This window comes from Meleagris gallopavo, chromosome 9 (assembly GCF_000146605.3).
Source record: "Meleagris gallopavo isolate NT-WF06-2002-E0010 breed Aviagen turkey brand Nicholas breeding stock chromosome 9, Turkey_5.1, whole genome shotgun sequence".
NCBI lineage: Eukaryota > Metazoa > Chordata > Aves > Galliformes > Phasianidae > Meleagris > Meleagris gallopavo.
The window spans coordinates 16581333-16593575 of NC_015019.2; the positions used below are offsets into that span (position 1 = coordinate 16581333).

At 42.0% G+C, this 12243-nt stretch overlaps 1 long non-coding RNA gene across 1 annotated transcript; it reads left to right on the top strand.

Annotated features, from left to right (window-relative positions):
• The first annotated feature begins 3805 nt into the window (after positions 1-3805).
• On the top strand, positions 3806-9387 carry LOC109369108. The gene is made up of 3 exons (XR_004160673.1): positions 3806-7570; positions 8290-8486; positions 9088-9387. It is a non-coding gene; the product is annotated as an uncharacterized LOC109369108 (long non-coding RNA).
• The last annotated feature ends 2856 nt before the right edge of the window (positions 9388-12243 follow it).

Genomic DNA, 12243 nt, shown 5'->3' on the forward strand with positions numbered 1-12243 from the left:
AGTAGTTTTTCAGGGGTAATGTTTTAATTTTCTTTCAAATATCAGGTGAAACCAACTCCAAAGAATCTAATACAATAAACCGTTGCTGTGTTCAAGACAGTAATGTAAGGAGTACTTTTTTTATAGTTGCTAATAGCAACTTATGTGGCGGACATAAGTACAGCGATTTAAAAGGGCACTGTGGTAATGTGAATTTCTTCAAGTAGTTAAATAGTAATGTCTTTCACCACAACAGCAATGTCAGCTCTGCTCCCAGTCACAAAGTGAAGGACAAATGAACTTGCTGCTTTTATTTGCTGGTTTTGTTTGTTGTTTGTTTGTGTTTAGTTTTTTTTTTTTGAATGAGAGGTTTTCAGAAAGCTGAAGTAACCAGTCTAATATGTAATTTTAACTTGATTTATTTGAATTAGTGAAATCTTCAGTAAGTACATCTTAGTGTACTTCTTAAATATTTCTCCTTAGAGATTAAACTTCCATTTACTTGGACTCCAGACTTTAATTGCAGCACCTGACAGATTTCTTGAGAAAGGAAAAGTGCTGAAAGAGGAAGGGAAGGTCATCGCACACAGAGCCATTGCACCGAGCAGGAGCATGCTTCAGCTGCTAATCTGAATGCCACGCGAGTGTGTACATGCAGCAGGAGGCACGGCTGAACCATTTACACTCTAGATTTCTTTTGTGTGTGTCGGTCAGGAGGCGTGTTTGTCTACTGTGAAAGAAGTTGCTTTTCTGTGTGGCGTTCCTGGCTGCGTGCTGCTGTGTGTGTAAGAGTGGCTGCATTCATGTTGCTCACAGAATCACAGAATGGCCCAGGTTGGAAGGGACCTCAAGGATCTCGAAGCTCCAACCCCGCTGCCACATGCAGGGCCACCAACCTCCACATTTAATACCGCACCAGTTTGCCCAGGGCCCCATCCAACCTGGCCTTGAACACCTCCAGGGATGGACGGGGCATCCACAGCCTCTCTGGGCAGCTGTTCCAGCACCTCACCACTCTCTCTGTAAAGAACGTCCCCCTGACATCCAACCTCAATCTTCCCTCCCTCAACTTGAAACCATTTCCCCTTGTCCTGCTGTTATCTCCCCTTTCAAAGAGTTGGTTAATGGGGGGACAGTGCTTAAAGCAAAACCCCAAGTAGGGATACTGTGCACAATGGCGTACAAACTTGTCAGAGGAGGCTGGTAATTAAATGACTAGTTGTCAGGGAATGTTCTAGAGATGGCATTCTCCCCGTGCCAAAATAGGTCCTAAAGGCATAGCTAATTTCAGATGTGATGCAGTTTGTTGTCTGCTACTGTATGTGTGGTGTGTATGTATGGTACGGCATGTGTGTTCTTAAAGACCAAGTGCTGTTGTCTTGGTTTGAGGCCTTTTTGCAAAGACTGTGGAAATTGTTAATGGGATTTTTCCTGCCCATGGTGAGGTCTGGACTTGGCAATGTCAAAGTGGAAATGAAACACCTGTGCTCTGTCCTGCTCCATCAGCTCTGGTCCGCTGCTAGCCCTGCTAAGCCATCCAGGTTGAAACGGCACAGACATCTGCCCTCCTTAAGTGCTGGTGCCTCTGTCCACCAGAGAGAATTCCATTGGGCAACAATGGAATTGGGTTGCTTGAAAAAACCCTATTCCAGGCTGGAGGCCTGTCTGTGAATTCTGCATGCTGCAGTGTCTCTGACTGGCTTCTGAGAGCCATGTTTGCAGACTCTGGCTTCAAGGTGTAGGAATAGTTCTTGTGTTAATGTAATTGTGGTAATTGTCCTTGGGACATCGCTTGGCTGTGCGGTACTCAGAAGTGTGGTCTTATGCCCTGCTGCTGTTTCTGAGCACGTCCAGTCGTAACTGAGAACCTGGGAAAGGCTCTGGGAACTTTACAGGGGGGAAGAAATGGTCAGTGTTTTTGAAAGATGTATTTTCTGTTATAACGGGGTAGAATATGGCCATAACATTATCGGTTCAATTAAAAGCACGTCAATAAAAGGCAGTTGTGTGCTACATAAAAGGGTCTTTTGTTGAAAACCGGCCTGAATTACGACTGTTTTATACGCATTAATTTGCTTTGTACATACAGAATGGAGCTGATTGAACAGCGTGATTGTCTGATGAGAGCTGAAAAGCAGCACTTGCTGTAGGTAATTTAAATTGAGCCCTATTATCACTTACGGATTTATTCTGCTTAGAATCAATAAGATGAAAAAGGGTCTGAAAGCTTTAAGCTAATGCTAATCACTTTTGGGTCAGTGACTCCTTGTGTTTAAGTCATGTACTTCTTCCTTGTCTTCACAGGGCTACTTAGAAAGTGAAATATTTAAAATATCTTCCGCTGAAAAGAACCTCCCCTCTTACTTCACAGAGAGCGTTTTGTTATACTGAAGAAGTTCCCTGAGAAGGAAGTGACACCAACCAAGAGCACAAAAAAGAGATGCTCTAGAAAGAAGTTCAGCATGAGTATCCCAGAGATTTTGATTTTAAAGCAGCGTTCTGTGGCTCTGGTGATTGAACTTGTCCTTAATGCACGGAGTGAAGCCAGGTTTGGGTAGTTCCTATTATGGCAACAGTTTTGTTTCTGGATAATTTCTCTTTTTGGGTTAGAGGTATCACTGGACTTGGGACAGAGAAGACTAAAAGGAGGGCAGAATCAAGCTGGCTTTGAAGCAATCAATTGTGGGAATACAATGAAACAGAATTAAAAAAGTGTGTTATTGATTAAATAGGACTGGAAATAAAAATAAAAGTAGTTTGACAAACATAATTGTCTGATAAGACCTTGGTTGTTGTCTTCAGGGCTGCAGGCAAGAGACAAAGGTGTGCTGCATGAGGGGACAAGCTCTTAGAAGAATTCGACCCCCACTTTCTCCCCCCCCACCCCCCCCATCACTCTGAGCAAGGAGCTGTGCCACAGTTCCCAGCCCTCCAGACTTGCTCTGGTCCTTTTGGAGTTTAGGAACTGGTACCAAAAATACAGCCTGAATAGAAGGTGAGGAAAAATTGACTCCTATTGCAGTAAGAATGTCTACTGCATGAATAACGCCTATGTTATGAAAAAAAGTCATTTACTGGCTGTGTAGTGTGGATGGACTGTGCTCTTTGTAATGAAGCCAGGAAGGCAAGTGAGAGGAGTGTGCTGAACTGGATCTCTTTAAGAACTGGATTTGCAATTCTGTGACAGAGCTTACTGCTCTCCAAAATCTACAACTTCTCCCAGAGTGCAAGAGATGATACAGAAACAGCGCTGCAGTGAGAAGGGCCCCTTCAGTCTTGATTTTGCCATTTCTGCTATTGCAGCCCCTCCTCGTTTTGACAGAGCAGATCGTTCTGCAGGCAGGAGGGCATCCTGGGTGCTGCCTCCTGAAGTGCCGTGTGCTCCAGTAGTTCTGATCCTTTAGCAACACTAAGTGCTGCAAAAGGACAGCATGTCTTGCTGGAGGTGTGGGAGGTGCAGGGGAGGAGTCACAGTTACAATTAGTTTTTCAAGGCCCAGCTGAGCATCCCAGGCACTGCACCCTGTGGCATCTCTCATCAGGTGCAGGGAGGTTAGAGCTGGGCTGTAGAGTTGGAAAAGTAGTGTGATTAGGATGGTACTTTGCAGGTGTTGTAGTTGGAAAGACTGTGGTGGAAAAGAGACAACTGAAGAAGAAATGCTTACTGTATCTGAGAAATTGGGATGAATAGATATGCAATGGAAAACTCCAAAAAGAAAGGCTCTCCAGAAAGAGATCCTTCCCCAGTGGTGGTCAGCCCTTAAATGGGGTCTAGGAGATCACCCAGCTGAATTGCCTTCACCTGTGCTCCCATGGCTGATCCAGTCCTTGCCTCAGGTGATCAATCAGTGGTTCAGGCCGTGACTCCACAGTTCCCATACACAGGCATTTAAGCAATGGGTGCTTTTACAGCTACGGTTTTGCACGTAACACTGCTGTTGGAGGGGATTGCCAAGCCTTTGTTTTGTCACCAAGGTAGCTTTTCCTCCTTGTACTAACTTTCCCCAGATACTCTGGACCGTGACTTTAGTTTTAGCGCTTTTAGAGGAGTTTTAAAAAAGCATGTTAAACTTTCTTGTATTAAAATGGGTCGGCTAATATGCTTTCTTGCACTAAATAACTATAAAAACATCAAAGGTTTGGATAACTGTTAGCTGTGTATTTTGTAATGCCTATTGTATTTCCATTTTGTTAGCTCTATTTAAAGAGCGGTATTATCATGCCCCATTTCCTGTTAGATAGTTCTATTTGTCTGCACTACAGGAGGCAGGAGATTTTAGGTCCAGAAGAAATTATCTCTCAGTAAATTACTCCTAACTCCATTACTGAATACTAAGCACTCTCCCCTGGCTGTGCGAGCAGCTTGAAGAGATAACATTGCAATTTATTTATTTGTTTTGTCCCACGTATATAGGTGACACACGGACTCATCTGAGCAGAGACAGCGATAACTGACAGGTACATTAGATCAGACACATATAGCAAAGTTTACTTTGATTATGTAGTAAGTGTGAAGACGTACGGTAGCTGATGTCAGTTTGATCTCTCTTATAGTATATAATGGCTTGTCTCTTTCATGGCTGAATGGACACTAATTTTTGTCTAATAGGTAAGCTATCAGCTGAGAGTGTTTTAGAGAGTAGCCAGAGGTTTTTTTTATCCTACTGAAAGGGAAACCATTCGTGAAATTATTTTAAAATTTGTTTGGATTGCTTGTTGTATTCATTTTTCTCCTTCTCAAGTCCTCTGTTTACTCAAAGGTACTAAAGGTACAATATTTCTGAAGGACCTGCTGTGAATCTATTGCAATGTGTATGAGACCTTTCCATATTAAAATAGTTGCAGAGAACTGAATATATTCAGTCTGTTTTCATGTGTGTCTGCCAAACTGCAAAGTCTCTGCACCACTTTTTAAATTATAAAGGGAAAGGAGAAGCCATGTTCTGATATTATGACCCCTTTTCTACTCCCTTCTGGGCAACGTAGGAAGGATCTAAGACCGCAGTGTTTGTAGATGGTATGTTTTCTTATAGTTGTGTGGCCATGATTCTGGTTCCATTTATGAAAAATACCTTTTTAAAATACAGTTTGCGAGGCGTAATATAACAGATCTATAATGTATTTACATTAAAAATTGATAAGCTCTGGAAGGGAAGAAAAATGTTCCGTGTGTTGTGGCACAAAGGCAATTCCAGCAGAAACTCTTATGAGGAGCAGTCGCTTCTAAATTTTGGAGATGTCCATTTAAGAGAGGAAAAGAAAATCAAATTTTTGGTTACTGCAAGTGTGATAGAATTATTAACATCTCTGCACCCTGCTATGTGTAAGCTCATGGACTCAGGCTTATTTCAGCATGCTTCCCTCTTGTTTCTCACTAACAGGTTGAGCTGTTTTAGCTCTAATTCAAGTGATGCCGAGTGAGGTGCTAATCCCTGGCATGTGTGGAGCTTGTTCTTGTTCATTGGGTTTTTTGTCTTTCTACCTAAGTCATTACTGGTGTGTAGAACTTCTCATGGAAAAACATTGTGTCACTGGGGATGACGGGGACATGTAACAGTGAATGGACACCACCTTGTCAAAATCAGGATGGAGAAGATGTCTTTTCTTTCTGTTGGATCCAAATATTCTTCCGTAAGCAAATCTGCTGAATGCTTCAGTTTTGAGGCTGTAAAGAATTGTGTCAATATGCCTTTGCATATTTTTTTTTGCAAAGGGTCTGATAGCAGAAAACAAAACAAACCTTAATAATAATAAGGCTTAATTTTAATCACAAAAGGGGGATGCTTTTTAGACACTTCACAGATGTTAAATATTGAAAACTTCTGTTGACATAGAAATATGAATGTTTGTATCATTTCCTGAGGTATCACTCTGTTTCCTTTGCCTGTCGCATGTGAGAAGTGTACCTTGACTTGCATTAAATAAGTTATTGGAGGCTACTTTCCTCTGCCCTCAGTGGGAAGGTGTTTGCTTCAGATGAGCACTGTGGGTTTCCAGCCTTTTTCAGTTTACAGACTGGAAGGTTTCACAACTGCAAGTTTCAGAACTAACTGAGCCTGCAGAGTAGGGGCGAAGCAGTGAACTGAAGGACATTTTCAAGTGAATTGTGATATTGTCTAATAGTGAATTGTCCCTCTATTTCCACTGGGCTATGATTGATGTCCTTACGGTGTGACTGAAGTTCCTGTACCTTGGCTGCTGCTGGCCAGCTCATATAGTCACCAAGGTTGGAAAAGACCTCCAAGATCACCTAGTCCAACTGTCCATCTGTTAAACCTGCTATACCATGTCTCTTAGTACCACATCTGCACACCACACCTCCTGGCCGTGATCTCAACTGAAGCTCAAGACCAGCTTGTGGAAGCTGTGGTCATTGTGGATCTGCACCACAGATGTGTATTTGTCTTTAGCCATTAGTAATGGCCATGTCTGTGCTAGAAACAACCAGTGGGGTTCTCTCCTGCTGTCACTTGGGCTTGGGATGAGAAATTGAGATGCAGGTTGTGTTCTTGTTTTTAAAATCAAAACTTTCCTGTACACTCTAGTAGTGCCTTGAGCTGCTCTTTTCATGTCCTTGGTGCTGTTCGTTAGCTGTCCTTAGCAGTCCCTTCTGTTCTGCTTAGGAGAATTGCTTGTTTGGAGACCTGGGCTCAGAGGAGTGCACTCCATGAATTCCCCAAGCAGAAGCCCCACTGTGTGGCTGGGAGCAGTGAGTGAATGTCTTCCATCTCCTCCTCTGTCCTCCATGTGCAGCTCCCTGCTCCTTCTCTGTCTTAGTTAGAAGGTGAAAGCTTACTGTGCCACTGCTAAAACCCCAGAAAAAAGTTTTATTGCTTCAGTCAGCAACTTCTCGACTAGATCAGTTTGAGAACATACCAGCAGAAGTAAGACTTAGCTGTTTCTGATAACTTACTGATGAGAAACCGTCTTCAAGCTCTTCTCATACATTAACATGGCTGCTTGCTTCACTTATTTTCCTGTATTCTCTTTGGGATATATAGAAAATAAGGCTATAATAATGTTGTCCTCTCTTGTCTTCTTTCACAAACATTAATCCCATGATTTTTTATCAGTACAAAATAACCCTGGAGATAGGGCAGGCTGTGGATCAGCTTGTATGAAACTAGAAAACTGAAATTATTATGCTTAATTGTGTGTGAAAGTCAACTTTTGTCAAAATCTCTAGCTGTGACTGGGTTCTTACAAAATGCAATGTATTCTTTTCTTTAGCAGATCACCTAAATGCATTTTACTAGCAACCCTTCTGAACCAGATGAAACTGTAATTCAAGCTGTCTTGTCTGCTTCTGCTTTAGTTCACAATAATGTCACTATGCAGCTCACACCAAAGACTTAAGTTTTTATTTGGACAGCTACATCAAGTATTTTGTCCTAGTTTTTCTGCAGATCATTATTGATAAGGTAGCTTCTCTAAAATAATAAAATCCACAATCTTCCATTCTAGTGTGTGTATATATATATATATTTTAATGTAAAAGTTTTTCTACTCCATCAGTGTGACTTTGCAGCTCATTCCAATCTTTCAGTGACCTCCCACCGGCCTTCGTGAAGCAGTTCCTCTCCAGCTGGAATGTAAGAAACTTTCTTGCAGCCAACAAACTAAGTTAACATTAAGTTATAATGCAGGGTATCATCCCTTCCCAGAACTGTGCCTTGGCGTACTGCTTGACTAAATGTCTTTGGTCCTCTGATGTTTGTCCCTGCATTTGCTAATAAAACAAATACAGTAGGGGTGGGGGGCAGCGTGGCCATCTGATGAAAGGAGGGGGCCCAAACACAGGGCTTGGCTGGGCCCAGCAGAAATGGGCAAGTATGAGATGAAGCAAAATACTTGCTCTGCAGTGAGTGAGGTAAAAAGAAAAAGTGTGAGGAACAGCCATGTAGCAGCAGGGTAAGGGAGGAGGTGGTCCAGGCCTGGGGCTCCCTTGGCCCCTGCAGACCCTGAGGCACATTAATGGATGTGCCTCAAAGGAATGGCAGCTGTGAGGAGTGCTGGAACACTGTGATGGCTGCGGCCCATAGAGGCCCTGGGGTGCAACACTGTGGAGGAAGGAGCAGTCAAGAGGTGCTGTCCTGGGCTGCCCACAGCCCCCATGCCCTGCTTTTCTCCCCTTGCTCCCTTGAGGATGAGGGGAGAGAGTGTGCAGCCACTGGCTTCCCAGTAGCTGGCCGGGAGAGGTCCAATGCAGTCACAGAACTGGGTTGGAAGGGACCTTGAAGTTCCAAGAAATGATTAAATTGCATGCCATGTTTAAAAAGATTTTATATCCCTGTTTGTTTGTTTGTTTCAGAGTCGGAGATTTCCGTTCAAGGAAACATCAGAAGATGAAAATGAGGGCAGTAGCCTTACTGGACCTTCAGTGGCAGCTCTGCGACCCGTGTTCCCTTGGGCCTCCTGCCCACCCCTATATATGGCTTCCATTTCCCTGCAGTAGAAATGGTTTGGACACTTGCAATCCTCTGCAATGGGAGAAATTTGCAGTGTGAGGTGAGAAGCTCGGATCTGTCCTTCATGCTGACAGTGGCTCGGGTGTAATTTCACTTTCATACTTTGCATGTGTGCATGGAGACTTTAATTAAAGTCATGGGTGCATTCATGTAAAGCTGTGTGTTTGTGGGTAGTTTCACACAGGTGCGGATGGGCTGTAACACAATCTGCTGGCTGGGTTTCCTTGTAATATGTATGTAGAGCTGCTTGAACATAAAATATATAGAAATGCTCTGTCCTTACCAGCATTTTGTGTAGTTTGGGCCATTGTGTAAGTGAAGTACAAGTGGCATGCACATCATCTTGTATTTCCTATTCTTACATGTATTTTGTTCATGCAGCTTCATGGGAAGTTAAAACTCAGAAAGCTGCTGAAAGTAAATATAATTATGTTGTGCAATCTTTTTTAATATATTTTTTTATTCTTCTGGCAATCTAAGCTTCATCTGTTTGTGATCCATGGCATATAACTAAAGGGTTGAAAATGAACAAGTTGTTAAAATCCTCAATAGTAGGAAAATTAAAAAAAGAGTTCAGACTTGGGAAAAGCATCATAAGGTTGGAGTCTTGTTCCCTTACCTTCCTTTTCCTTTCACTTCAGACAACTTTTGATAAACAAGTTGAGCAGGATTATAACTGGACTGGAGAAGAGTTTATAGATGGAAAGCCTGTAAGTAGAGAAATTCTTATTTACCTGTTTAAAGTTAGCAGATCTCTCTTTCCGAGTGGCAGCACATCCAGATTTATCCTTCAGAATAAGGAGGAAAGTAACTCCTATGGTTGGCAAATTTGCAGTGAGGACCCCATTACAAGCTGCTGGTATATGTTATATGTTGTCTCATATAACTTGAAATAAAGGAATCACTCACACATTCATAATCAATACAATTACCACTACTTTACATGAATTAAGTAATTTGTATGGTATTACTGTTTGGGGCATTTCTATCCCTATTCAAAGTACTTTTTCAGTATTTCAGCCCTACTGATGGTAAAGGCAGGTGCATGCCAGTTACCCACAAAACCAAGGCAAAGCTCTATGGGGAAACTCTTTTATGTCTATCTAGATTTGAATTTGTAGTCCCTTTCCAATTACTGTGCTAATTGTTTAAGAGATTGCTAGACTAAAAAAGTTTTTAATCGCTAATCTGTTTTTGAAAGGAACTATGGGCTCAAAACCCGAACTACATACTTCTTAAATTAATTTTCTTCATGAATACTTCTTTCTCAATACAGATTTGTGAGTCAGAACACCCTACTGTGACTGTTTCTTTTGTCTTTTCTTCAAACACCTGGCCTATTATTCTTTCCCCCCACCCCCCAACAAAATTGCTCTTTCTTTGTAGGCGAGGTTCTGATGATATTATGCTGCTGGAAACACAGAAATTTACCCAACATCCAATGCTATGAACGTGGGGCAGAGGAAAAAAAAGAAAACTAAACAGAACTCACAATTGAGCCAAACATGCAAACTGTGATAGGAATATTTTCGAGTGCTTCTTGAAGAATCTTCACACAAAACACCTCAACAAATTCTAACATGGGGAATAATGTCAGGAGGTTTAATTCAGCGACAGAGTTTTTCTCACAGTGGGCTAAAGCCTGTAGAAAGGGAAAAGAGGGCCGGCAGTGTGCTCAGATCTTCTGTGCTGCTTTGAAAATCCTCCCCCAGATTTTTGCTTTCAGGAAAATCAGACAAACCCAGTAATAATAATAATAAAAGCAGGGCTCCAGGCCTGCTTCAGCTGAAGCCTGTGCCAAGAGGCTGTGTTGGTGTCACACAGAGAAGAATTAGGCTGCAATCCTGACAAGAATTCTGCAGTCTTAATCCAGATCAGTGCAGGCTTTGCCTAAATTGTAGTGAATTTGTTATCCCATAAGGCAAAATGAAGTGTCTGGAAATAATGGTGCGTGAGAAGCACCCTGTAAATTACAGGCCTGGTTATACTCGGAAAAGGCAGGAAAGGAAATGCTCCTGCTTGGTCTGTTGTAAGTGTTGACCCATGTGTTACTATGAAGCAAGACAGAAGGTGTTCCAGTGAAATTCTCCCCAGCATTTCTTAAATGTCATTTTAATGTATATTTGCAATAAATTTTAGTTGTACCTTTTTATTTACATTTAAAATGGAGACATATTTCTGAACAAGGAATCCTTCCTCTTGGTGAGATAGATAGTTTGTTAAAAATAGCAGTAATTAACACAAAACGCTTGTTGAATTTTGGATACAGTTGCACTTTGATTCTTAGAATGATTTCAATGTTGTCCTGTCCATTTGCTTTCATAATACCATTAGCTTTCACAGCTGGATTTTCAATTCACATGAAATAATGGAAATTTCTTGGAAGGACTCATAGCAGAAAATGTGAACTCAGGTTAAAGAAAATGTCTCTGCGTTTCAAACTAAACCCAGGTGAAGCATCGGCAAGCTGTGTTCTCTGCTAATGCCTGCTGGCACCATCTTCCACCCAAATGGCTCAAGAATGCAGTGCTGCAGTAGGAGAGGAGAGCGTCTTAGAGGAAGGCCTTCCTCTAGGAAAAATCTGTACAGAACAGCACCAAATCAGCCCAGCAGGGGATAGCAGGGGAACCAACCCTGGTATCCAACCCCATTGTTTCCAGAGAGGGGTCTGTGGCATTTCTAAAAGTGGCTGTGTGTAACCACGTAATGGTAGGTCAGAGTCTGCTGTGAGCTTAGTGCAAGAAATTGTGTAAAGTGCTGTCTCTTAAATCGTTTGTGCCCATAGCTATTAGAAAAACTTTGATAAGTTACCTCAGAACTTAACTGCTGAAACTACAGGAATTTTACCTTGTGAATTTATTATTATTATTTTTTAGGTGAAATATTGTTGGCCCTTTAGTCAATGATAAAGCTTCTGATGTTTACAAAGGTCAGCCTTCAGCAGTTGTTTTTCATGTGCTGCTTCTAGTGAATTTGTCTAGAAATGTAATTTGGCAAAAATAGCTAGGTTTTATTTTTAGTGCAAATGGCTCACAGTGAATGCAAGACAGTTCCTGCTTCTTTAAATGAAATAATGGCACAGTCTGCTGTCCTGTAGAGCCTCCTCATGTTGCAGGAGTGACACTGGCAAGGAAAAAGGATGTACAAATATGGGCTGTGTAATGAGTTTTCAAACCACTGACCTATCTAAAAGGTTAATGTGGAACAAACCCGTTGCTTGAGCGGGTACTGTGTTGTGCTGCCAGTTGGCAGCCTGGGCAATGGGAGTGGTTTGGCAGAAGCCAGTGGCTGTTGTGAAAGAAAACACAAACTTCTTGTGAGTGGTCCTGGTTATGTCACTTTCCAAGCCTAGCCCTGCTCATCAGGCTGAGCAACAGAAGTGTAGTCTGGGTAGAAAGCTTGCTTTTCCTAACAGTAAAATACCACTGCCTTCTCCCAGCGAGAACCACAGTGAGATTTATGAATCCAGAAATACTTGTTGTTGCTTACGACTCAAGGGTAATCAAAGCAATTAGTAGTTCAGAGGAAATGAAAAATGGATCTGCCTGATGCAGTGATCCTGTGTTTAGGTTTGTGAGCGAGAAGGACAAACTCAGGGAAGTATAAAGCAGCAGCAGCAGTTAGGTATCTGGAGCTCTGCACTCAAATTGCAGCCTCAAAAGCATCTTTGATAACTTCAAGAGTAGTCCCAGAGTTGTTGTGAGAAAGAAGTTCTGAAGAGTACAAAATATCTCCTCTGAATTTAGCATTTGTGAATGGTTTTTAGGAACCAGACAGTGTCAATGGAAGTGTCCCAT